Source organism: Bombina bombina, chromosome 8 (assembly GCF_027579735.1).
Source record: "Bombina bombina isolate aBomBom1 chromosome 8, aBomBom1.pri, whole genome shotgun sequence".
Lineage (NCBI taxonomy): Eukaryota > Metazoa > Chordata > Amphibia > Anura > Bombinatoridae > Bombina > Bombina bombina.
In genome coordinates, this window is record NC_069506.1 from 298,825,198 (window position 1) to 298,852,237 (window position 27,040).

Below are 27,040 nucleotides of genomic sequence, written 5' to 3' on the forward strand. Positions count from 1 at the left end.
TTCTTTTTCTTTCCCCATGACTCAGAATCCCGAAACGTCAGTGTAGCACTGGATGAAAGATGCAAGGTTCTGTCAGGAGTCCAGAAACTCATTGACCTTTTATACACACACACTAATTACAAGCAAACAGATCACAGGTGAGGATGGTTACCTTTAATAGCCATTCAAACCCCTTTGTGTCAACTTGTGTGCATGTTATCAGGCCAAAATCACCAGGGTATGTAAACTTTTGATCAGGGTCATTTGGGTAGTTTCTGTTGTCATTATGATTTAAAGAGTAAACACAGTTGAGTGATAATAAATGGTTTCAGACAAACACTAACCATGAGTGAAAGAAAAGTTTGTGTTATCATTCATATTATCTGAAAAATGGCCAGTAAATTGTAAATTCTGCCAGGGTATGTAAACTTATGAGCACAACTGTATTACCCCCTTTTTGGAATTGACAGTATTATTAAAATATTATAGATAAAATATCTATTGTAGGTTCAGTATATCCAAAGATACAGAAAATTCTGTGTGAAATTTATAAAAAAAAAAAAAAGATGAAATATCAATTTCTGAGTTTAATCCTGAAGGATAAAGTGCGTCTATTTTATAAATAAGTTCAGCTTCCAATCTAAGCAATTTGAGTTCCAAACTACCTCCTCGCCAGTTAGGACTAACATTTTTTTAATACCCCAGTATTGGAAGTCTTTGAGGTTGTTGTGGACCTCTCCAAAATGACTGTATAGGTGTGTGTCTAGAGCCCCTCTATTTATGCAAGAAATGTGTTCTGTCATTTCTTGCATAAATAGGACTCTAGACACACACCTATACAGTCATTTTAGAGAGGTCCACAACAACCTCAACGACTTCCAATACTGGAGTATTAAAAAAAGTTAGCCCTAACTAGTATCGTTCAGGAGTTCGATCATGAACGATCACACCACTACTAGTGGTATTCGCCATCAACGAAAAGAATCAAGTTTATGCAGCAAAATTGTTGCTTTTAACAAAGTTGTTTCAAATTTTTGCTATTTGTTCTAATGTGATCAAGCTTTGATCAGGACGCACAACGGCTCATCACGTGATCGCATCAAAATGAGAGGCACACAAACCACCGGGATTAACCGCTTGGAGGCGGTGATACCAGCCGGCCCAAAATTTGAGGTATTTGCATAACTTCATTACCATCAATTGAAGAAAAGCACAAGGTATTATACGCTACTTAAAGAAGATATCACACCAATAAGGTACCTTATTAACAACATTTTTCAACATCAGAATGTATCCAAGTATAGCCTAAACGGACACTTGATTATTACTGGGACTCACGCTGGTTTATTTGTGTATAGTATTGGCACTTAGAGACCATCGTCATATCGATTATAATCTGTATAAGGTGGCCACTATCCTTTATTAGTAGGCATTTTATTGTACCATATTTTATTGTACTGTATTTTAAGGGAGACGTCCCTTGTGTGTTTTAAACAGATACTCTCTCAATAGTAAACTATTTGTATTTGCATAATCTGTTTATTACCTACACTAACCATATAATTGTTCCCAATCACCCAAATATTGCAGTATTTTAAATACATATAGACCTGTGCTCGCTAGCGCTGTCACTTATTTTTATATTTAGTCTATCATTCAGATTTACTTAGGAGGGGTTAATCTTCAGTGACAGCAAGGTCTACTCCTCCCTTTATCTTGGGCGCTTTGCCTATAGACTTGCTATTATTATTCTCAGATATCACAGTTGATATACCGAAGTCCCAACATTCAACAATCTCTGACTTGGTGGTTGGACCATCACCTTTATTGTTCAAGGGGCCTCTTTTGTTTGTCCTACCTGGACTGTGATCACAACAGATGCAAGTCTTACAGGTTGGGGAACTGTCTGGGGGTCTCTGACAGCACAAGGGGTTTGGGAATCTCAGGAGGCGAGGCTACCAATCAATTTTTTAGTACTCCGTGCTATTTTCAGAGCTCTTCAGGCTTGGCCTCTATTGAAAAAATATTTCTTTCATGTAATTAGCAAGAGTCCATGAGCTAGTGACGTATGGGATATACATTCCTACCAGGAGGGGCAAAGTTTCCCAAACCTCAAAATGCCTATAAATACACCCCTCACCACACCCACAATTCAATTTGATCAATTTTGCTTTATATATATGTTGTTTTTTCTCTTACATATTGCAAGATGTCTCACGTTGCATCTGAGTCAGAAGATACTACAGGAAAATCGCTGTCTAGTGCTGGATCTACCAAAGCTAAGTGTATCTGCTGTAAACTTTTGGTAGCTATTCCTCCAGCTGTTGTTTGTATTGATTGTCATGACAAACTTGTTAAAGCAGATAATATTTCCTTTAGTAAAGTACCATTGCCTGTTGCAGTTCCTTCAACATCTAAGGTGCAGAATGTTCCTGATAATATAAGAGATTTTGTTTCTGAATCCATAAAGAAGGCTATGTCTGTTATTTCTCCTTCTAGTAAACGTAAAAAATCTTTTAAAACTTCTCTCCCTACAGATGAATTTTTAAATGAACATCATCATTCTGATTCTGATGACTTCTGGTTCAGAGGATTCTGTTTCAGAGATTGATGCTGATAAATCTTCATATTTATTTAAAATGGAATTTATTCGTTCTTTACTTAAAGAAGTACTAATTGCTTTAGAAATAGAGGATTCTGGTCCTCTTGATACTAATTCTAAACGTTTGGATAAGGTATTTAAAGCTCCTGTGGTTATTCCAGAAGTTTTTCCTGTTCCTAATGCTATTTCTGCAGTAATTTCCAAAGAATGGGATAAATTGGGTAATTCATTTACTCCTTCTAAACGTTTTAAGTGATTATATCCTGTGCCGTCTGACAGATTAGAATTTTGGGACAAAATCCCTAAAGTTGATGGGGCTATTTCTACCCTTGCTAAACGTACTACTATTCCTACGTCAGATGGTACTTCGTTTAAGGATCCTTTAGATAGGAAAATTGAATCCTTTCTAAGAAAAGCTTATCTGTGTTCAGGTAATCTTCTTAGACCTGCTATATCTTTGGCTGATGTTGCTGCAGCTTCAACTTTCTGGTTGGAAACTTTAGCGCAACAAGTAACACATCATGATTCTCATGATATTATTCTTCTTCTACAGCATGCTAATAATTTTATCTGTGATGCCATTTTTGATATTATCAGAGTTGATGTCAGGTTTATGTCTCTAGCTATTTTAGCTAGAAGAGCTTTATGGCTTAAAACTTGGAATGCTGATATGGCTTCTAAATCAACTTTACTTTCCATTTCTTTCCAGGGTAACAAATTATTTGGTATTTCAACTGTTACTGGTGGGAAAGGAACTTTTTTACCACAGGATAAAAAGTCTAAAGGTAAAAGCAGGGCTAATAATCGTTTTCGTTCCTTTCGTTTCAACAAAGAACAAAAGCCTGATCCTTCATCCTCAGGAGCAGTTTCAGTTTGGAAACCATCTCCAGTCTGGAATAAATCCAAGCCAGCTAGAAAGGCAAAGCCTGCTTCTAAGTCCACATGAAGGTGCGGCCCTCATTCCAGCTCAGCTGGTAGGGGGCAGGTTACGTTTTTTCAAGGAAATTTGGATCAATTCTGTTCACAATCTTTGGATTCAGAGCATTGTTTCAGAAGGGTACAGAATTGGTTTCAAGATGAGACCTCCTGCAAAGAGATTTTTTCTTTCCCGTGTCCCAGTAAATCCAGTAAAAGCTCAAGCATTTCTGAAATGTGTTTCAGATCTAGAGTTGATTGGAGTAATTATGCCAGTTCCAGTTCCGGAACAGGGGATGGGGTTTTATTCAAATCTCTTCATTGTACCAAAGAAGGAGAATTCCTTCAGACCAGTTCTGGATCTAAAAATATTGAATCGTTATGTAAGAATACCAACGTTCAAGATAGTAACTGTAAGGGCTATCTTGCCTTTTGTTCAGCAAGGGAATTATATGTCCACAATAGATTTACAGGATGCATATCTGCATATTCCGATTCATCCAGATCATTATCAGTTCCTGAGATTCTCTTTTCTGGACAAGCATTACCAGTTTGTGGCTCTGCCGTTTGGCCTAGCTACAGCTCCAAGAATTTTTACAAAGGTTCTCGGTGCCCTTCTGTCTGTAATCAGAGAACAGGGTATTGTGGTATTTCCTTATTTGGACAATATCTTGGTACTTGCTCAGTCTTTACATTTAGCAGAATCTCATACGAATCGACTTGTGTTGTTTCTTCAAGATCATGGTTGGAGGATCAATTTACCAAAAAGTTCTTTGATTCCTCAGACAAGGGTAACCTTTCTGGGTTTCCAGATGGATTCAGTGTCCATGACTCTGTCTTTAACAGACAAGAGACGTCTAAAATTGATTGCAGCTTGTCGAAACCTTCAGTCACAATCATTCCCTTCGGTAGCCTTATGCATGGAAATTCTAGGTCTTATGACTGCTGCATCGGACGCGATCCCCTTTGCTCGTTTTCACATGCGACCTCTTCAGCTCTGTATGCTGAAGCAATGGTGCAAGGATTACACGAAGATATCTCAATTAATATCTTTAAAACCGATTGTTCGACACTCTCTAACATGGTGGACAGATCACCATCGTTTAATTCAGGGGGCTTCTTTTGTGCTTCCGACCTGGACTGTAATTTCAACAGATGCAAGTCTCACAGGTTGGGGAGCTGTGTGGGGATCTCTGACGGCACAAGGAGTTTGGGAATCTCAGGAGGTGAGATTACCGATCAATATTTTGGAACTCCGTGCAATTTTCAGAGCTCTTCAGTTTTGGCCTCTTCTGAAGAGAGAATCGTTCATTTGTTTTCAGACAGACAATGTCACAACTGTGGCATACATCAATCATCAAGGAGGGACTCACAGTCCTCTGGCTATGAAAGAAGTATCTCGAATTTTGGTTTGGGCGGAATCCAGCTCCTGTCTAATCTCTGCGGTTCATATCCCAGGTGTAGACAATTGGGAAGCGGATTATCTCAGTCGCCAAACGTTGCATCCGGGCGAATGGTCTCTTCACCCAGAGGTATTTCTTCAGATTGTTCAAATGTGGGAACTTCCAGAAATAGATCTGATGGCGTCCCATCTAAACAAGAAACTTCCCAGGTATCTGTCCAGATCCCGGGATCCTCGGGCGGAGGCAGTGGATGCATTATCACTTCCTTGGAAGTATCATCCTGCCTATATCTTTCCGCCTCTAGTTCTTCTTCCAAGAGTAATCTCCAAGATTCTGAAGGAATGCTCGTTTGTTCTGCTGGTAGCTCCGGCATGGCCTCACAGGTTTTGGTATGCGGATCTTGTCCGGATGGCCTCTTGCCAACCGTGGACTCTTCCGTTAAGACCAGACCTTCTGTCACAAGGTCCTTTTTTCCATCAGGATCTGAAATCCTTAAATTTAAAGGTATGGAGATTGAACGCTTGATTCTTGGTCAAAGAGGTTTCTCTGACTCTGTGATTAATACTATGTTACAGGCTCGTAAATCTGTATCTCGAGAGATATATTATAGAGTCTGGAAGACTTATATTTCTTGGTGTCTTTCTCATCATTTTTCTTGGCATTCTTTTAGAATACCGAGAATTTTACAGTTTCTTCAGGATGGTTTAGATAAGGGTTTGTCCGCAAGTTCTTTGAAAGGACAAATCTCTGCTCTTTCTGTTCTTTTTCACAGAAAGATTGCTATTCTTCCTGATATTCATTGTTTTGTACAAGCTTTGGTTCGTATAAAACCTGTTATTAAGTCAATTTCTCCTCCTTGGAGTTTGAATTTGGTTCTGGGAGCTCTTCAAGCTCCTCCGTTTGAACCTATGCATTCATTGGACATTAAATTACTTTCTTGGAAAGTTTCTGAATTATCTGCTCTTTCTTGTGAGTCTCCTTTTCTGATTTTTCATCAGGATAAGGCGGTGTTGCGAACTTCTTTTGAATTTTTACCTAAAGTTGTGAATTCCAACAACATTAGTAGAGAAATTGTGGTTCCTTCATTATGTCCTAATCCTAAGAATTCTAAGGAGAAATCGTTGCATTCTTTGGATGTTGTTAGAGCTTTGAAATATTATGTTGAAGCTACGAAGTCTTTCCGTAAGACTTCTAGTTTATTTGTTATCTTTTCCGGTTCTAGAAAAGGCCAGAAAGCTTCTGCCATTTCTTTGGCATCTTGGTTGAAATCTTTAATTCATCTTGCCTATGTTGAGTCGGGTAAAACTCCGCCTCAAAGAATTACAGCTCATTCTACTAGGTCAGTTTCTACTTCCTGGGCGTTTAGGAATGAAGCTTCGGTTGACCAGATTTGCAAAGCAGCAACTTGGTCCTCTTTGCATACTTTTACTAAATTCTACCATTTTGATGTATTTTCTTCTTCTGAAGCAGTTTTTGGTAGAAAAGTACTTCAGGCAGCGGTTTCAGTTTGAATCTTCTGCTTATGTTTTTCGTTAAACTTTATTTTTGGGTGTGGATTATTTTCAGCAGGAATTGGCTGTCTTTATTTTATCCCTCCCTCTCTAGTGACTCTTGTGTGGAAAGATCCACATCTTGGGTAGTCATTATCCCATACGTCACTAGCTCATGGACTCTTGCTAATTACATGAAAGAAAACATAATTTATGTAAGAACTTACCTGATAAATTCATTTCTTTCATATTAGCAAGAGTCCATGAGGCCCGCCCTTTTTTTGTGGTGGTTATGATTTTTGTATAAAGCACAATTATTCCAATTCCTTATTTTATATGCTTTCGCACTTTTTTATCACCCCACTTCTTGGCTATTCGTTAAACTGAATTGTGGGTGTGGTGAGGGGTGTATTTATAGGCATTTTGAGGTTTGGGAAACTTTGCCCCTCCTGGTAGGAATGTATATCCCATACGTCACTAGCTCATGGACTCTTGCTAATATGAAAGAAATGAATTTATCAGGTAAGTTCTTACATAAATTATGTTTTTTTGATTCAATTCCAGACACACAACATCACTACAGTGGCATATGTCAATCATCAAGCGGGGACTCTCAGTCCTTCAACAATGGAAGAAGTATCCCTGATACTTTCTTGGGCGGAATCCAATTCTTGTAAAAATTCTGTGATTCATATACCAGGAGTAGACATTTGGGAAGCAGATTATCTCAGTCGACAGACTTTACATCCGGGGGAGTGGTCTCTTCATCCGGATGTGTGTTTTCAATTAATACAGATGTGGGGTCTCCCAGAAATAGATCTGATGGCCTCACGTCTGAACAAGAAGCTTAGATACCTTTCCAGGTCCAAGGATCCTCAGGAGGAGATGGTAGATGTTTTAGCAGTTCCTTGGTCTTACCAACCTGCTTACATTTTTCTGCCTCTAGTTCTTCTTCCAAAGGGGATTTCCAAGATCATAATGGAACAATCTTATGTGTTTCTGATAGCACCAGCATGGGTTAGGTCCCAGAAACATCACAGCATTAAAGGGACAATCTACTCCAGAATTTGTATTGTTTAAAAAGATAGATAATCCCTTTTATTACTAATTCCCCAGTTTTGCATAACCAACACCAATATAGTAAAATACTTTTTACCTCTGTGATTACCTTGTATCTAAGCCTCTGCAGACTCCCCCCTTATTTCAGTTATTTTGACAGACTTGCATTTTAGCCAATCAGTGCTCTCTCATAGGTAACTCCATGAGGGTGAGCACAATGTTATCTATATAGCACACATGAACTAACGCCATCTAGCTTTGAAAACTGTCAAATGCATTCAGATAAGAGGCATCCTTCAAGGGCTAAGAAATTACTAGCATATAAGCCTACCTAGGTTTAGCTTTCAACTAAGAATACCAAGAGAACAAATCAAATTTGATGATAAAAGTAAATTGGAAAGTTGTTTAAAAGGACATGCCCTATCTAAATCATGAACGTTTAAATTTGACTAGACTGTCCCTTTTAAATAGATCAGCCGTTTTGAGAAAATCCAACTAGTGTGGTCCTATTAAATCTCCCAAAAATGTAAGAACTAAGGTATGTACAGTTTGCAGACACACATTGGTGCCTGACTCTCCTGTCTGCTTTAATTTCTAATTGTTCTTTACTGTGCTGTTTGTGGCACCCTGCTGTGCAGTGTCTACAACTGGCTCACACATATGCCTTGCATGCTGTCCTAAAGCCTATGCAACCCTCCCCAGCACTGTGATTGCTTTGCCCACCCAGGTAAGACATTACCTTCTACACATGCTGAGCCAGACACCTTGGCATCACCTTGCACTGTAGGCTGTGCTGTATGTATTTGCAAGATATTTTTTGTTTTTTCCTTGGACCATACTGCATTGAGGGCTTTTGTGCGGAGCCCTGAATAGCTTTTTGCACCCTTGGACTATACACTTGTGCTGGATATCCTTGCTCTGTATCTGTATGTAACAAAATAGTTAACGCAATAAAAATAAAGTGAATTTGTGATTTAAAAAAACAAAGTGTATACAATAAAAAGTGAACACACACCTTTTACATTTAATTTAAAAAAAACTACTTTTATACTGATTGAAACAAATCCAGAAAAAAATTCCAACAGTTCATAGCGTAACACTGCACAACTAATTAAAGTATTCAATTGGTAGCAAAATAATACTCGCACACTACAGAGCTTAAATCCAGCTGAGATTTTTTGTGTGTGATTAGTAACCCAGTGGCACAACAGTATCAACTTCTGAACAATTCTTTCTTGTAATAGAACATAATGTGTACAACACAATGTACATACTTCGTAAAACAAATTAAAAAAAATTAACAAGGCTTTTAAAGTCATTTCGGGTTGAGAACTGGTAAGTGAGATTAAAGGTCAGTTCCATTCTCCACTCCTGGTGCTGGTATGTTTCCTCACCCTTCTCCTTGACAAGCCCCCAATTCTCTGACGTACGTTTCACTGTTTTTATGTACAGCTTTCTCAAGAAGTTTGATCCTGTTATGCTGCTTTTTTCAAGTACCCGCTCCTTCTCCACTGGTCAGGGCACAATGTGTTGGTGGTTGTTGTAATTTATTGATGGCCTCTTACGGAGTTATTGCATCCATCTGTTAGTCCATTTCTATTTTTATGTGCTGTAAGTTGTCTGTATGTGTTGCTAACCAGCCTGCACAGTTTGGGAGGAAGTAATGGTAGATTGTTTGAAGGTGCAAGGAAAGTAACATTTGTAGTCACTGGACAGGTTTCAGTCCATGGTGATTACAGTAGCACTTGGCATCAGTTCATGGGCACTCTTTTTGGGATTTATTTTTCTGCTGGAATTTTAAAGGGATACTGAACCCATTTTTTTTCCTTTCATTATTCAGATAGAGCAGCAATTTTAAGAAACTTTCTTATTTACTCCTGTTATAAATTTTGCTTCGTTTTCTTGGTATCTTTATTTAAAAAAGCAGGAAAGTAAGCTTACGAGCCGGCCCATCTTTGGTTCAGCACCTGGGTACAGCTTGCTGATTGGTGACTAAATGTACCTACCAATCAGCAAGCTCTATCCAGGGTGCTGAACCAAAAATGGTCCTGCTCGTAAACTTACATTTCTGCTTTTTCAAATAAAGATACCAAGATAACAAAGAAATTGATAATAGGAGTAAATTAAAAAGTTGCTTAAAATTGCTTCTCTATCTGAATCGTGACAGAAAAAATGTTGGTTCAGTGTCCATTTAAGTGCACACATTATGTTCAAGGGGCATGAAAAGGACAGCCATATCAGTAGTGTATACCAGCTCTACCAATGTCTGTGTGCATGGGTTAGACTCTTCCATATAACCTCTTCCAGCAGCTAGTAGGCTGTTTGGCATTTGTGAAGGTGCGGTTCTACACAGGGGCCAGTGCCCCTGTAAAATGTCCCTGGCACCCCCATTGGCCCCCCCCCTGAGCTGGCCACTGAGCTGACTGAAAAATACCGGACAAGATCAAGGCTATTTATCTGCTTCCCTGTCCCTGAAACGCTGTCTAGTCAAAGCGTGGGGTTAACAAAGTGAAGTAAAACTTGTGCCCCCTCCCCTTTCAGAGATGTGCTACAGCTCCCGGGTTGTTGTGGGGACGGGGGCATCTTACAGCTGCAGTCTGCAGACAAGAGTTCCAGAAGTGTCACTGGTTGGTTTTGCAGACGTTCTCTCTAGCCTGTACACTGCCAGAACAGAAGAGATGTAACTCTGCCCTCTCACCTCCACAACACTCTAATAACTGCTGGAGTGTTTTCCTTATTTTTCTAATGTATGTAAATAATTATTTGACACCATTTTCATTGAATGTGCTATCTGAACACTAGCTAAGTATGTATGTGTGTGTATATATGTGTGTATGTGTATATATATATATATATATATATATATATATATATATGAGAGAGAGAGAAAATAACTCATTGTGTAAACCATTTACAAATCTAAACAAGTTGGAAGACTTGCTTTAAACCTAGAAACTCTCTGACTACACTGTTTCCAATGCAGCAAAGGAATCTGGGTAAGATATGCAAATGAGGTTCACAATGACTCGCCTTTTTACTTTTAGCCTGCTTTTTAAAACAGACTTCCCTTTATGCCATAGCACTACTGCATTACACAGCTTTTATGCTTAGCTAGGGTTAGTACACAATGAGTTATTTTCTCTGTATTTAGTGGAGGATTTTAAACTCACTTTTCGCCTCCCCATAATTTTAATTGTTGTTGAATTTCCCCCAGAAATGAACTTTACCAAGCAGTGATTTAACCTACTCCCAGCTGATGAGTGGCAATAACCACAAAACAGCTGTCCTGGGATTGGTCTGAGTCACTGTACTAACCCTAGCTAAGCATAAAAGCTGTGTAATACAGCAGTGCTATGGCATAAAGGGAAGTCTGTTTTAAAAAGCAGGCTAAAAGTAAAAAGGTGAGTCATTGTGAACCTCATTTGCATATCTTACCCAGATTCCTTTGCTGCATTGGAAACAGTGTAGTCAGAGAGTTTCTAGGTTTAAAGCAAGTTTTCTGACTTGTTTAGATTTGTAAATGGTTTACATAATGAGTTATTTTCTCTATATTTTGTATTTAGTGGAGGATTTTAAACTCACTTTTCGCCTCCCCATAATTTTAATTGTTGATATAGATATATATATATATATATATATATATATATATATATATATATATAAAAATTTGTTTCCATTTTTTAATGTGGCCCCACCTAGTAAAATTTGTCTAGAACCGCCACTGCATTTGTGTGAATGGGTCCAGTGACTGATCAAGTAGTTTTACTTGTGTATATTCTGAGAGCAAGCGTTGACGGTTAAAGCTACTTGTATATGTGATTTCTAGATACCATGGAAAGCTGGTCAAGTAATAAATGGATTCTTTCTTCTGTTAAGTGTGATCAGTCCACGGGTCATCATTACTTCTGGGATATTACTCCTCCCCAACAGGAAGTGCAAGAGGATTCACCCAGCAGAGCTGCATATAGCTCCTCCCCTCTACGTCACTCCCAGTCATTCTCTTGCACCCAACGACTAGATAGGATGTGTGAGAGGACTATGGTGATTATACTTAGTTTTATATCTTCAATCAAAAGTTTGTTATTTTAAAATAGCACCGGAGTGTGTTATTACCTCTCTGGCAGAGTTTGAAGAAGAATCTACCAGAGTTTTTGCTATGATTTTAGCCGGAGTAGTTAAGATCATATTGCTGTTTCTCGGCCATCTGAGGAGAGGTAAACTTCAGATCAGGGGACAGCGGGCAGATGAATCTGCATAGAGGTATGTAGCAGCTTTTATTTTCTGACAATGGAATTGATGAGAAAATCCTGCCATACCGATATAATGTCATGTATGTATACTTTACACTTCAGTATTCTGGGGAATGGTACTTCACTAGAATTACACTGTAAGAAGTACATAAAGCTGTTTAATAACTAGAAATTATGTTTAACGTTTTTGCTGGAATGTAAAATCGTTTTCATTTGCTGAGGTACTGAGTGAATAAATGTTTGGGCACTATTTTTCCACTTGGCAGTTGCTTAATCTTTTTTCTGACAGTTTCTGTTCTCTCTCACTGCTGTGTGTGAGGGGGAGGGGCCGTTTTTTGGCGCTTTTGCTACGCATCAAATATTTCAGTCAGCAGCTCATTGTATTTCCTGCATGATCCGGTTCATCTCTACAGAGCTCAGGGGTCTTCAAAACTTATTTTGAGGGAGGTAATTTCTCTCAGCAGAGCTGTGAGAATTATAGTTTGACTGAGATAAAAAACGTTTATTCTGTAATTTGTTTCCTGCTTTCAGAATTTGTTATCTTTGCTAATGGGATTAAACCTTTGCTAAAGTTGTGTTGTTTACACTATAACTGTTTTCAATTTATTAATTTTCAACTGTCATAGATCTTCTGTGCTTCTTAAAGGCACAGTACGTTTTTAATTTTATTCTAATTGAATTGTATTCCAAGTTGCAAGTTTATTTGCTAGTGTGTTAAACATGTCTGATTCAGAGGATGATACCTGTGTCATTTGTTGCAATGCCAAAGTGGAGCCCAATAGAAATTTATGTACTAACTGTATTGATGCTACTTTAAATAAAAGTCAATCTGTACAAATTGAACAAATTTCACCAAACAACGAGGGGAGAGTTATGCCGACTAACTCGCCTCACGTGTCAGTACCTGCATCTCCCGATCGGGAGGTGCGTGATATTGTAGCGCCGAGTACATCTGGGCGGCCATTACAAATCACATTACAGGATATGGCTACTGTTATGACTGAAGTTTTGGCTAAATTACCAGAACTAAGAGGTAAGCGTGATCACTCTGGGGTGAGAACAGAGTGCGCTGATAATATTAGGGCCATGTCAGACACTGCGTCACAGGTGGCAGAACATGAGGACGGAGAACTTCATTCTGTGGGTGACGGTTCTGATCCAAACAGACTGGATTCAGATATTTCAAATTTTAAATTTAAACTGGAAAACCTCCGTGTATTACTAGGGGAGGTGTTAGCGGCTCTGAATGATTGTAACACAGTTGCAATACCAGAGAAAATGTGTAGGTTGGATAAATATTTTGCGGTACCGGCGAGTACTGAGGTTTTTCCTATACCTAAGAGACTTACTGAAATTGTTACTAAGGAGTGGGATAGACCCGGTGTGCCGTTCTCACCCCCTCCGATATTTAGAAAAATGTTTCCAATAGACGCCACCACACGGGACTTATGGCAAACGGTCCCTAAGGTGGAGGGAGCAGTTTCTACTTTAGCTAAGCGTACCACTATCCCGGTGGAGGATAGCTGTGCTTTTTCAGATCCAATGGATAAAAAATTAGAGGGTTACCTTAAGAAAATGTTTGTTCAACAAGGTTTTATATTGCAACCCCTTGCATGCATTGCACCGATCACGGCTGCAGCGGCATTCTGGATTGAGTCTCTGGAAGAGAACATTAGTTCAGCTACTCTGGACGACATTACAGACAGGCTTAGAGTCCTTAAACTAGCTAATTCATTCATTTCGGAGGCCGTAGTACATCTTACTAAACTTACGGCGAAGAATTCAGGATTCGCCATTCAGGCACGCAGGGCGCTGTGGCTAAAATCCTGGTCAGCTGATGTTACTTCTAAGTCTAAATTGCTTAATATACCTTTCAAAGGGCAGACCTTATTCGGGCCCGGGTTGAAAGAGATTATCGCTGACATTACAGGAGGTAAAGGCCATGCCCTGCCTCAGGACAAAGCCAAAGCTAAGGCTAGACAGTCTAATTTTCGTTCCTTTCGTAATTTCAAAGCTGGAGCAGCATCAACTTCCTCTGCACCAAAACAGGAAGGAGCCGTTGCTCGCTACAGACAAGGCTGGAAACCTAACCAGTCCTGGAACAAGGGCAAGCAGACCAGGAAACCTGCTGCTGCCCCTAAAACAGCATGAATTGAGGGCCCCCGATCCGGGATCGGATCTAGTGGGGGGCAGACTTTCTCTCTTCGCCCAGGCTTGGGCAAGAGATGTCCAGGATCCCTGGGCGCTAGAGATAATATCTCAGGGATACCTTCTGGACTTCAAATACTCTCCTCCAAGAGAGAGATTTCATCTGTCAAGGTTGTCAACAATCCAGACAAAGAAAGAGGCGTTTCTACGCTGCGTACAAGAGCTCTTGTTAATGGGAGTAATCCATCCTGTTCCACGATCGGAACAGGGACAGGGGTTTTACTCAAATCTGTTTGTGGTTCCCAAAAAAGAGGGAACTTTCAGACCAATCCTGGACTTAAAGATCCTAAACAAATTCCTAAGAGTTCCATCGTTCAAGATGGAGACTATTCGGACAATTTTACCTATGATCCAAGAGGGTCAGTACATGACCACTGTAGATTTAAAAGATGCCTACCTTCACATACCGATTCACAAAGATCATTACCGGTACCTAAGGTTTGCCTTCCTAGACAGGCATTACCAGTTTGTGGCTCTTCCATTCGGATTGGCTACAGCTCCAAGAATCTTCACAAAGGTTCTGGGTGCTCTTCTGGCGGTACTAAGACCGCGGGGAATCTCGGTAGCTCCATACCTAGACGACATTCTGATTCAAGCTTCAAGCTTTCAAACTGCCAAGTCTCATACAGAGTTAGTACTGGCATTTCTAAGGTCACATGGATGGAAGGTGAACGAAAAGAAAAGTTCACTCGTTCCACTCACAAGAGTTCCCTTCCTGGGGACTCTTATAGATTCTGTAGAAATGAAGATTTACCTGACAGAGGACAGGCTAACAAGACTTCAAAGTGCTTGCCGCACCCTTCATTCCATTCAACACCCGTCAGTGGCTCAATGCATGGAGGTAATCGGCTTAATGGTAGCGGCAATGGACATAGTACCCTTTGCACGCTTACACCTCAGACCACTGCAACTGTGCATGCTAAGTCAGTGGAATGGGGATTACTCAGACTTATCCCCTTCTCTGAATCTGGATCAAGAGACCAGAAATTCTCTTCTATGGTGGCTTTCTCGGCCACATCTGTCCAGGGGGATGCCATTCAGCAGACCAGACTGGACAATTGTAACAACAGACGCCAGCCTTCTAGGTTGGGGTGCCGTCTGGAATTCTCTGAAGGCTCAGGGACAATGGAGTCAGGAGGAGAGTCTCCTGCCAATAAACATTCTGGAATTGAGAGCAGTTCTCAATGCCCTCCTGGCTTGGCCCCAGTTGACAACTCGGGGGTTCATCAGGTTTCAGTCGGACAACATCACGACTGTAGCTTACATCAACCATCAGGGAGGGACAAGAAGCTCCCTAGCTATGATGGAAGTATCAAAGATAATTCGCTGGGCAGAGTCTCACTCTTGCCACCTGTCAGCAATCCACATCCCGGGAGTGGAGAACTGGGAGGCGGATTTCTTAAGTCGTCAGACTTTTCATCCGGGGGAGTGGGAACTCCATCCGGAGGTCTTTGCCCAAATACTTCGACGTTGGGGCAAACCAGAGATAGATCTCATGGCGTCTCGACAGAACGCCAAGCTTCCTCGTTACGGGTCCAGATCCAGGGATCCAGGAGCAGCCCTGATAGATGCCCTGACAGCACCTTGGGACTTCAGGATGGCTTACGTGTTTCCACCCTTCCCGATGCTTCCTCGATTGATTGCCAGAATCAAACAAGAGAGAGCATCAGTGATTCTAATAGCTCCTGCGTGGCCACGCAGGACTTGGTATGCAGACCTGGTGGACATGTCATCCTGTCCACCTTGGTCTCTACCTCTGAAACAGGACCTTCTGATACAGGGTCCCTTCAAACATCAAAATCTAACTTCTCTGAAGCTGACTGCTTGGAAATTGAACGCTTGATTTTATCAAGACGTGGGTTTTCTGAGTCAGTTATTGATACCTTAATACAGGCTAGGAAGCCTGTTACCAGAAAGATTTACCATAAGATATGGCGTAAATACCTATATTGGTGTGAATCCAAAGGTTACTCTTGGAGTAAGGTTAGGATTCCTAGGATATTGTCTTTTCTACAAGAAGGTTTAGAAAAGGGTTTATCTGCTAGTTCATTAAAGGGACAGATCTCAGCTCTGTCCATTCTGTTACACAAACGTCTGTCAGAAGTTCCTGACGTCCAGGCTTTTTGTCAGGCTTTGGCCAGGATTAAGCCTGTGTTTAAAACTGTTGCTCCACCATGGAGTTTAAACCTTGTTCTTAATGTTTTACAGGGCGTTCCGTTTGAACCCCTTCATTCCATTGATATAAAGTTGTTATCTTGGAAAGTTCTATTTTTAATGGCTATTTCCTCAGCTCGAAGAGTCTCTGAATTATCAGCCTTACATTGTGATTCTCCTTATTTGATTTTTCATTCGGATAAGGTAGTTCTGCGTACTAAACCTGGGTTCTTACCTAAGGTAGTTACTAACAGGAATATCAATCAAGAGATTGTTGTTCCTTCCTTGTGCCCAAATCCTTCTTCGAAGAAGGAACGTCTACTGCACAACCTGGAGGTAGTCCGTGCTCTAAAATTTTACTTACAGGCAACTAAGGAATTTCGACAAACGTCTTCTCTGTTTGTCGTTTACTCTGGGCAGAGGAGAGGTCAAAAAGCTTCTGCTGCCTCTCTTTCTTTTTGGCTTCGTAGCATAATTCGTTTAGCTTATGAGACTGCTGGACAGCAGCCTCCTGAAAGAATTACAGCTCATTCTACTAGAGCTGTGGCTTCCACTTGGGCCTTCAAGAATGAGGCCTCTGTTGAACAGATTTGCAAGGCTGCAACTTGGTCTTCGCTTCATACTTTTTCCAAATTTTACAAATTTGACACTTTTGCTTCATCGGAGGCTATTTTTGGGAGAAAGGTTCTTCAGGTAGTGGTTCCTTCTGTATAAAGAGCCTGCCTATCCCTCCCGTCATCCGTGTACTTTTGCTTTGGTATTGGTATCCCAGAAGTAATGATGACCCGTGGACTGATCACACTTAACAGAAGAAAACATAATTTATGCTTACCTGATAAATTCCTTTCTTCTGTAGTGTGATCAGTCCACGGCCCGCCCTGTTTTTAAGGCAGGTAAATATTTTTTAATTTATACTCCAGTCACCACTTCACCCTTGGCTTTTCCTTTCTCGTTGGTCCTTGGTCGAATGACTGGGAGTGACGTAGAGGGGAGGAGCTATATGCAGCTCTGCTGGGTGAATCCTCTTGCACTTCCTGTTGGGGAGGAGTAATATCCCAGAAGTAATGATGACCTGTGGACTGATCACACTACAGAAGAAAGGAATTTATCAGGTAAGCATAAATTATGTTTTTATAAAAAACCTATCCTGAAGTAGGCAGCATTATTTAGTATAAAGTGCCAGTTACACATTCAGAATGCGATTGTTATGTTTTCAGTTCTGCACAATTCATTACCCTTGTGACATTCTTTGTCGCCCTGGGGCAGGGTGTAAGCGGTGGCTAGTGACACTGGTACATTTGGTACTTGAGGTTGCCTGGTTAGTTTAAGATAAAGTCTGCTATGTTCATTCCACAGTAATTATTAATCCTAGATGTGGCATATGTCTCATGCTAATTGTATCAGTGAGGTTACTACATATTGATACCGGTGTGTGTGACCTAGGTTGTTACTGTCTGAGCTTGTACCATTACCTACTGTAATAACCGTAATGTTTTATGGGGCAGGTTTAGCTTAGTTACAGAAGACGATCACATTTAAAGTGAATGTAAATTTTGATGCTTAAGTGCCCGGTTTTTAAAACTTTGATTAAAAACAGGGGCACTTTAATTCATCAATATTTTCATTTCACTCCTGTTGTGAAAATAAACTTACTTTTTAATCTCCACAGCAGCTCCAGCTTCCTCCACCTGTTTCAAAGCCTCTTCCTGGGTCTAAAATGAGGTATCTGGCTTCCTCCAATCACAGCAGTGAATCAGACACTGAATCCCCCGGGGGGGAATCTGTGATTGGAGCATGACCTATCAATCATTTCTGACATCAGAAATGGCTTGTGAGACCGGAGGAAGCTGGAGCTGCTGTGAAGTTTAAAAGGTAAGTTTTTTGTCACAACAGGAGTGAAATGTAAATTTTGATGCTAAAGTGCCCGGTTTTTAAAACTTTGATTAAAAACAGGGGCACTTTAATTCATCAATATTTTCATTTCACTCCTGTTGTGAAAATAAACTTACTTTTTAATCTCCAAAGCAGCTCCAGCTTCCTCCACCTGTTTCAAAGCCTCTTCCTGGGTCTAAAATGAGGCATCGGCTTCCTCCAATCACAGCAGTGACTCAGACACTGAATCCCCCGGGGGGGAATCTGTGATTGGAGGATGACCTATCAATCATTTCTGACATCAGAAATGGCTTGTGAGACCGGAGGAAGCAGCAGCTGCTGTGAAGTTTAAAAGGTAAGTTTTTTTGTCACAACAGGAGTGAAATGTAAATTTTGATGAATTAAAGTGCCCCTGTTTTTAATCAAAGTTTTAAAAACCGGGCACTTTAGCATCAAAATTTACATTCACTTTAAGCATATAATAAATCATACCCAAGTCATCAGATGGTGGAGGGGACACCTGACCATATAAGTTAAAATAACCAGCTGAGCACATTACCTTGTTTCACTAACAAAAAAAAAGGTAACAATATTTGTCAGGCAGGTGAAAATTAACCTCATCTTTACCTTCCCCCACAGTTACAAAATATTATTGTCAATGCAGAATATGCACGATGTTAGCTTGTTGCTTTAGTATGAGAGATACGTGGCATTTGGTTGCACTGTGTCTTTACGGGTAGAAAGCGCTGATCTACTCGTCACAAGCCGACGTGTGCTTCTGTGCTGAAATCTGATCTGTTCCTTAGCAGATGAGTGCACACTGATTCCTAATTGTTCTCCCAGTGCCAGTTATATAAAAGTGAATTCATACTGCTTGGCACTTTACACACAGCAATGGTTAATTTAGTTGTGTGTGTTGTTTATGGGCTTCCGCAGAGCAATGTGGTATGCGATCTAGACAGAAGTGGTATTGTTCTGGAACAGAGGCCTTCCTCTCAAGGGGAGATGTGTTATAATTTGGTTCAGGGAAGTCGGGTACACTTTGCACCTTTACACATCAGGCACTATTGAGCCATGTGAGCTGATATCAGGTGGGGTACTTGCTTTGACGCATATTCACATTCTAGGTTTTACATCACATTAGTACATTTCTGTTTTGAAAGCTAACTTTTTTTTTTTTTTTTACATGCATATATTAGAAATAAAATCTTCTACTAAACGATTAGAACTGCCCTGTGTACCTCTTCAGATTGCTGGCGCTGCCATGTATTTATCAGTGATTATGTATGAAAGAACTGCCGATGCAATATGTTCTCTGAGCAGGTTCTGTGTTTAAATTTGTGTGTACAGGACATATGTACATATACTTGGTGCACAGTAAAAGCCCTGGTTGAAAATCGTACATTTCACTAGATTTGTGTCATGCTCAAAATAAAAAATAGCTTCTATCTAAAACTGAAACTCATGCACATTTGAGATTTGAACTTTATGTCCCTTTAACTCCCATATTTGAAGAACTTGTATATCTGTGGCATTTCTTTGGTAATTCCACCACCAGCAACAGTAGCAGGATCTTTGGTATTTTGTGGCGATAGTGGGTATAGTTCAGCTGTTTTCTGTCACCAGTATGTTTTGTAATCTGAGAAAACGGCTCCTGTTCAGGTGTCTTAGACCCTAGTTTCTAAACTTGTGGTACTTGTACCCCTGGGGGTACTTGGGGCAATAGCAAGGGGTAATCCAGGGACTGGCATTGGTTAATTTTTACTTGATATATCGATTGTTGACATATCAAAGAAAGCTGTATTTGTCTTCTTGAGCCCTGCTAACGGAGCAGAGTGTAAGTAATTCCCTGCCTAGGTTGGACCACTAATCAATCACTGATTCATCTCAAATTAGTAAAACCTGAGATTCTGGCTTCTTAGTGACATATGAGCGCTGGAGTTGAGCTTCACTGATATGAACATAGAAAGTTTATTACTGTGACAGTGTCACAGAGACGAGATAAATCTACCACTGTGAAATAGGTAAAGTGCATCATACTGAAGTGTGCCACAGTAAAATGAGACAAACTGTGTATGAAATGGTTGTTGTAAATAGAAAGATGGTACCATAAATATTACTTTTCTCATCATGCAGTATAGAGTTTATTTTCCTCATTTTGTTGTTTTAATGGTAGAAGCACATTATTTGCATTATTAATGTCAATGGGCTTATATATATCTGTGTTTTATATGTTTATTATTCTCTGTTGTAATATTGCCAAACATTAAATTATGGAAAACCTAAAACAAAAATCTGATTCCCATATATGTACTTAACATATCTGATACAATCTTGTGTAAAAGAACAATAATATTTGTGCTACAGTTGGGTACATAGAACATAAATGTATGCCTACAGGGGTACTTTAAACTTACAACAAAAAAATAGAGTGCTATTTACGTAACACTATAAACAAGTGAACAGCTGTAGGGGGTTATTTGGCAATATTCCTGCAATATACAACAATAATCAATATAGTGTATTTCCTATTTGTGCATATAAATACTTCACTATTTCATTTAGTACATAAATACAATACAATTACACAAGAAAACACATATGCAATAGATATCTATGCGTGAAAAAAACTGTTCCTTTTTATCCCAAATAGAGTTCCGTTTTTTTCCCTTTCTTTCCCCTTTCTCCTCTGTTTGGTTCTGCTGCTCCCTTAAAGACACTGGTGCAGTGCCTAACAAGAATCAACTCCAAATTCAAAGAAATACCTAGAGCGCAGAGTAAAAGGAAAACACACAATCTAAGTGCAGTATTATAGGAAAAATCAAGATTGCACTCACAAACTATAACCTCAACAAATGAGGTATGTAAACAGCACAATACTGAAGTCCTCACGGCAGATAATGTCTCTCCCCTCCGGTTATAGCCTTAGTCCAACTGTATTCCTCGACTCTTAACACCGCAGGATGCACACCAGAGTGCCGTGTTATGGGCTATCAGTAAAGTAAGTTTAAAGAACCCGACTACCTCAACTATACGTATCCGCCAAAAGCTGGCTAGCAGACACACTAGTCACACACGGCAGTATCGGGTATGCAACGTCACAGCGTGTCTGCTAGCCGGCTTTTGGCGGATACGTATAGTTGAGGTAGTCGGGTTCTTTAAACTTACTTTACTGATAGCCCATAACACGGCATTCTGGTGTGCATCCTGCGGTGTTAAGAGTCGAGGAATACAGTTGGACTAAGGCTATAACCGGAGGGGAGAGACATTATGTGCCGTGAGGACTTCAGTATTGTGCTGTTTACATACCTCATTTGTTGAGGTTATAGTTTGTGAGTGCAATCTTGTTTTTTAATAAAGGAAATTGTTTTTATCTATAATACTGCACATAGATTGTGTGTTTTCCTTTTACTCTGTGCTCTAGGTATTTCTTTGGATTTGGAGTGGATTCTACAGGGGTACTTGCTACCAAAAGATTGAGAAACACTGTCTTCGACTATAGAGCCTTATGGGACAAATACATCTCAGAACATGACCAACTGCAGCTATAAGATACTGTACAGTTGACTTAAGAACACGTACGTCAGCAGGACTGTCATTCTCAATGAGACAGCTGGGTGTTTTGGCTGCTGCTGCTGGCTCTGAGCCTGTCACTGGAGAGAGGATACAGTTGGCAGCAAACGAAGGTCAGACTGAGGTTTAATGCATCATTTTCATGGGAAGTTAAGGGTCTCTTCCACATTCTTACATATGTTCCACTTGTGCATAAATGATCCTGTAAGTAGCCTTATGGTAATCTTATATATTCTAAAAATGTTCCTATAGACAACTGCAGTATGGCCCGTGTATATGGGGTTGTATATCGATTAACCCTTTTCCTTTATTGGGTTGGTGCTAGTTTGCCAGCTTTGTATTAAGTTTTTGGCAGAAGTTGATTCTAACATATTTTAGACAGTCAGACTTGCTAAAACAGTTGGTATTATCTTACATGTCTGATGTGCAACACATCACACCTCGCTGGGCAAGCGGCTTTCCTCAGGACGTGTAAGTTAGTCTTGAGACTCAGTGAAGCAATTTAAAGGGACATACTAATGCAGTAATGGCTTGTTAAAATGTGTGTGAGCATTTTATTTGTGTAATAATTGTTACCTGTGACTGTTCTTTAACCTCCGCAATGGAATTAAACACAAAAGGACAGTAACACTTGAGACTTTTATATAAAATGTTTAGTTATGTGTAGTAAAACAACTTTGCAATATATTTCATTCATCATTATTTTGCCCCCTTTTCATGTAATTTTAGCTCTGAAAATTGTGAGTTATTAGCTGTAAATACATCTTGTAGACTTCTCAAACATAACTCTGCTGATTGGTTTCATCAGATAACTACAAAACAAGGCCCTTTATACTAACATAATGACAGTGGCTATTCTTGGCTGTTACAGATTCAAGCCCAAATTGGCTCCTCCGTATAAGGCAAGTGGTGGGTGGAGTTTGGCTAATGAAAAACAATTGCAGCAAACAAGATCTTTTTGATTTAAAAATATTTAGACATGGCATCAACATGTCTTGCAAAAGAAACTGCAGTACCGCCCCTGCTCTTGCACAGTCTGTCAATCACCTTGGGTGTGTGTGCTCTGTGTGCAGAGTGTTTAGCAAGCACCGATGTGCAGATAAATGTCACTTTTTATTTACTAATTTTTTTTTATTACCTTTGCTTTGGGGCAGGGCTTGACAAACCTAAGAGCCATGCAGCCACTGGCTACTAGAATTTTACCCCTGGCCCTAACATTTAGGGTTATTCTCCATATATCTATATACAAATACCACTGCATTGTTCCTAAATATTCCTACCATCTCCTAAAATTTGAACAAATTTGTCGACCCCTGCTTTGGGGTATTTTTGTACAGGCTTTAACTGGCTGATCCGCTCATGTTTTACTGAAGACACCAAAAGGGGGAGGGGGGGCACAGGGTTGTGTATTTCATTCTTTTGTTCATTTTAAACGCACAGGCACAAAGGAATTCTTAGAAAAATAAGCTGCTTGGTTGAAAGAGTTTATTTATTAACTAAATTTAAAGAGACTTTCCTAATGTGAAATAAATACATGGTCTCTATTAATAAATTAGAATGTTTCATGAATTACTGAAATGTTTTTGATATTGGGACTATATACTCGAATATGGCATCCAGGACAATCAGCAGTTAGTCTTGGTATAAGTTGTTACATCCTTTGTCTATCTAGGAATAATCTAAAATATAATCTAGTGTTCACTTTAAATATACTGAAAACATTTATTTTTTTTGCTTGTAGAAATATTTGGAGATGGTTAAACTGAAACTAATACAGCAGTTATCAGTTGTGTAATTCCCACTTTTGCTCATTGGCTGATAAGGACAGCCCCCTCAGATCTGTTAGGAGAGAGGGATACATCTCAGCAAGCCAATAAAATGCTGAATTATTACCATAGGAGCTGACTTTTGAAGGGGCAGTACAGTCCAAATTAAATTTTCATGATAGACAGAAAATGCAATTTTTAATAACTTTCCAACTGATATCTATTGTTGAAATGCATACCTAGATAGGCTCAGGATACTATTGGGAGCTAGCTGCTGATTGGTGGCTGCACATATATGCCTTGCCATTTGCTCACTAGATGGGATCAGCTAGCTCCCAATAATTTGTTTTGGTTTGCACTACTACTTACCATCTCTCTCCTCAGCTATGTACTTTCTTAAAGGGACATAAGCGTGTTTCATTATTGTAATAAAAAGCACTTAGCAGTGGGTTAATCATTGCAATGTATATAATTTATCATTTTAAAAGGTATTTAACTTTTATTTATTTAAATTAATTTGTGCAGAGGGGTTTGGGTCTCTACATGAAGCTAAAGGAATAGCTTTTCTTCTGAAGTGTTGCTAGGAGTCATCTTCTCTAGCTGTTCTTCTGAAGTGTTGCTAGGAGTCATCTTCTCTAGCTGTTCTTCTGAAGTGTTGCTAGGAGTCATCTTCTCTAGCTGTTCTTCTGAAGTGTTGCTAGGAGTCATCTTCTCTAGCTGTTCTTCTGAAGTGTTGCTAGGAGTCATCTTCTCTAGCTGTTCTTCTGAAGTGTTGCTAGGAGTCATCTTCTCTAGCTGTTCTTCTGAAGTGTTGCTAGGAGTCATCTTCTCTAGCTGTTCTTCTGAAGTGTTGCTAGGAGTCATCTTCTCTAGCTGTTCTTCTGAAGTGTTGCTAGGAGTCATCTTCTCTAGCTGTTCTTCTGAAGTGTTGCTAGGAGTCATCTTCTCTAGCTGTTCTTCTGAAGTGTTGCTAGGAGTCATCTTCTCTAGCTGCAGTCACTTTGTTGCCCATGCTCAGTAGATGACCTTTGCTGGAAAAATCATGTGACAGTAGAACTTTATTTATGTATTTGTAGATCTTTTATCTAGTTGCAGGCAGTGGATACACTGAGAATTAGAAGTTGTTTACTTTTTTTTTTTTAACACAATCAATTTTTTTTGATATTATAACTCAAAGCAAGAATATTTATTTATTTTACTAAAGGATGTTTTATATCCCTTTTTAAAGTGTATTATCAATATTACTATGTCAAGCAAAATCATTGCCTGTAGTGTAAGGATACTATGGGGCAAATGTATCATTGTCCAGGTGGACAATGCTCAGCATTTTCTGTCTTTATTTATCATTGCACAAGCAGATGCTTGTGCAACACAGCCCCTTGCAGCTGTGCCAGTCAGATCACTTTGTAGTGATTGTAATCTTCCAGCTCTAAGAGGGTTTAAGAAGCTAATAGGAGCATTCAGCCTTTAATAAATCTTACCGTATATTTAGTTATAGATTGATAGGGACATAAAACTCGAAAAATTATTTCTTGATTCAGGTAGAACATACAATTTTAAACAACTTTCCAATTTACTTGTATTATGAATTTTTATTTGTTCTCCTGTTATCCTTTGTTAAAAAAAAAAAAGAGGATGTTGGCTCAGGAGTGTGCACGTGCAGCGCTATATAGTAACAGTTTTGTAACTGTTATACAGTAGTAAGAGCACTAGATGGCAGCACTATTTCCTGTCCTGTAGTTCTTCAGACACGTGCACGCCACCTATCTAGATATTTATTTAACAAAGAAGAACATGAGAACAACACAAATTTGATAATAGAGGTAAATTGGAACATTTTTTTAAAATTGTTTTTCTATCTGAATCATGAAAGGAAAAAAAAATCATGTTCATACACCATATATCTGTATATATCTATAGGAATGTGGTTGGTTAGTGCAATTAGTGAAAAGGAAAAAACCCATAAGATTTACTAATCTTCTATAACAAAGCTGCATTAATGCCGCTTCTAATTGGTATTTTAATGTCGCTTTAAGCTGGCAGCGAGAGCATATGACTCACATTCTGTTGATGCCAGGTAGATGACAGCTGGTAACTCATCAGAAATATGAAACCTGTTATTTGTGGTATATACAACTATACAAAAGTGCCATATGTATCTGGTGCCGACTGCTAAGGAAATGATCCGTGATAGCTGAGAATTGTCTGCTGCATGAAGGACATTGGGTCACATACATCTTCTTTTCTGTATAAAGCAATTTGTTCTGTGTGAGGAACAGCCATCACATTTACTGATTAACTACTGGAAATGCACTGATCAAGGACAAGTTTTGGTTTCTATAGATGTGTTGTTCTTTCTTAAAAGGACTTAGAAAGGTTTCAGCTTCCCAATGTGGATTTAACCCCTCAGCTGCTGGAGGGAGGTAGAGCATTACAGAGTGCGTAAAAGGGTAATAAGAATTTAAGAATAAATGAACATGGTTTCTGGGGGGGGGGGGGGCGGCATCTCATCGGTGCCCAGCTCCAGAGGACTAATAGGGTCCATGAGAAACCTTTTGTGAGCTGTCAGTCTAAACACTATACAGTGGGTCTAAACACTAGGACAGTGTTCCTTTGGGATGAGGACCTCTTGTTGGACATCCCTGACTTACAACACTGCTTGTGCATCCTTCTCTATTACTTGCCTATCTCTGTCACCTGGGGCTGAATGTGCCTCTCCTGGTCTCCATTTAGTCGTCCTTAATAATTTCTTGTACGTTTCTTGTTTGTTCCCATTTCCATGTTGTTGCCTTGAGTATGACTTTAACAGTGATAAAGATAAATAGATATGAGAGAGAAAACCATGATCTATATAATAAATAGTACCGTGTGCACTGAAGCATCCTATATAAACTTGCTACTCCTAATTTAAATTTGTTTGTTTTTTTAAATGAACTGGAAATGTATGTTTTATGCACAGCTCATCCCTAGGGACAGATTGTTCACTGGCTGATATGGACAAATCCCACAGCTCTATTGGTTGGCAGGAACATGAGTCTACAAACATTAATACAAACATGATTATTTTTTTAACATGGGAACATCTGTTTGGAGAGTAAAAAAATATCCTCCAATTTTAAATGTTTACTTAAATGTCCCTTTAATATGACTTTCAAGTTGGGGTTTTCATACTGTTTAGTTCATTGAAGGACTGGCAAGGTAAACAATACTTAATTTGTGTTTTCCCCCCCACCCTGCAGGGTCACCTCTGGCTGATACCACTGGCTGCTCATCCGGGATTTGTCAGTAAGAGGTGAGTAAGCCAAACGCTGGATAAACACAGTAATTACGCAGTCTGCTGTATTCATGCTACACGCCTTAGTTTTCTTTCTTCCTTATAATTCATGTGATAAAATCTTTTTTAAGGAAGTTGGAGAGGGGAGCACTGAGTTTGTTTTACATTTTCATTAAAGCTCCACTAAACGCAGTAGAATACATTTATTCAGTAAATGCATAATTAATAGACAATGCAAAAAGCACTTAGTTTGAATTTCAAATGAGTAGTAGATTATTTTTTTCCTGACAAATTTCAAAGTTTGTTCAATTTTCCTGCATCATGTTACAGCCATTAGCCAATCACAAGTGCATATATTATGTATATACTGTAAATTCTTGCACATGCTCAGAAGGAGCTGATGCCTCAAAGTGTGCATATATAAAAATTGTGATTTTGATAATGGAAGTGAATTGGAATCTGAAACCAGAATTTCAATTGTTTTGTCCTTGAGTA

The 27,040-nt window shown here is 39.4% G+C and overlaps 1 protein-coding gene across 2 annotated transcripts in view; it reads left to right on the top strand.

Moving 5' to 3' along the window:
- Positions 1-27,040, top strand: part of CTNNBIP1 (catenin beta interacting protein 1) — a 142,782-nt gene that overhangs the window by 31,423 nt on the left and 84,319 nt on the right. Inside the window, exons 1-2 of one of the 2 annotated variants that reach the window (XM_053691496.1) lie at positions 21,605-21,709; positions 26,511-26,563. The gene's annotated coding sequence lies outside the window, so the exon portion shown is untranslated. Of the gene's footprint in view, positions 1-21,604; positions 21,710-26,510; positions 26,564-27,040 lie in introns of those variants that run through there. The other variant, XM_053691495.1, reaches the window with a different exon arrangement.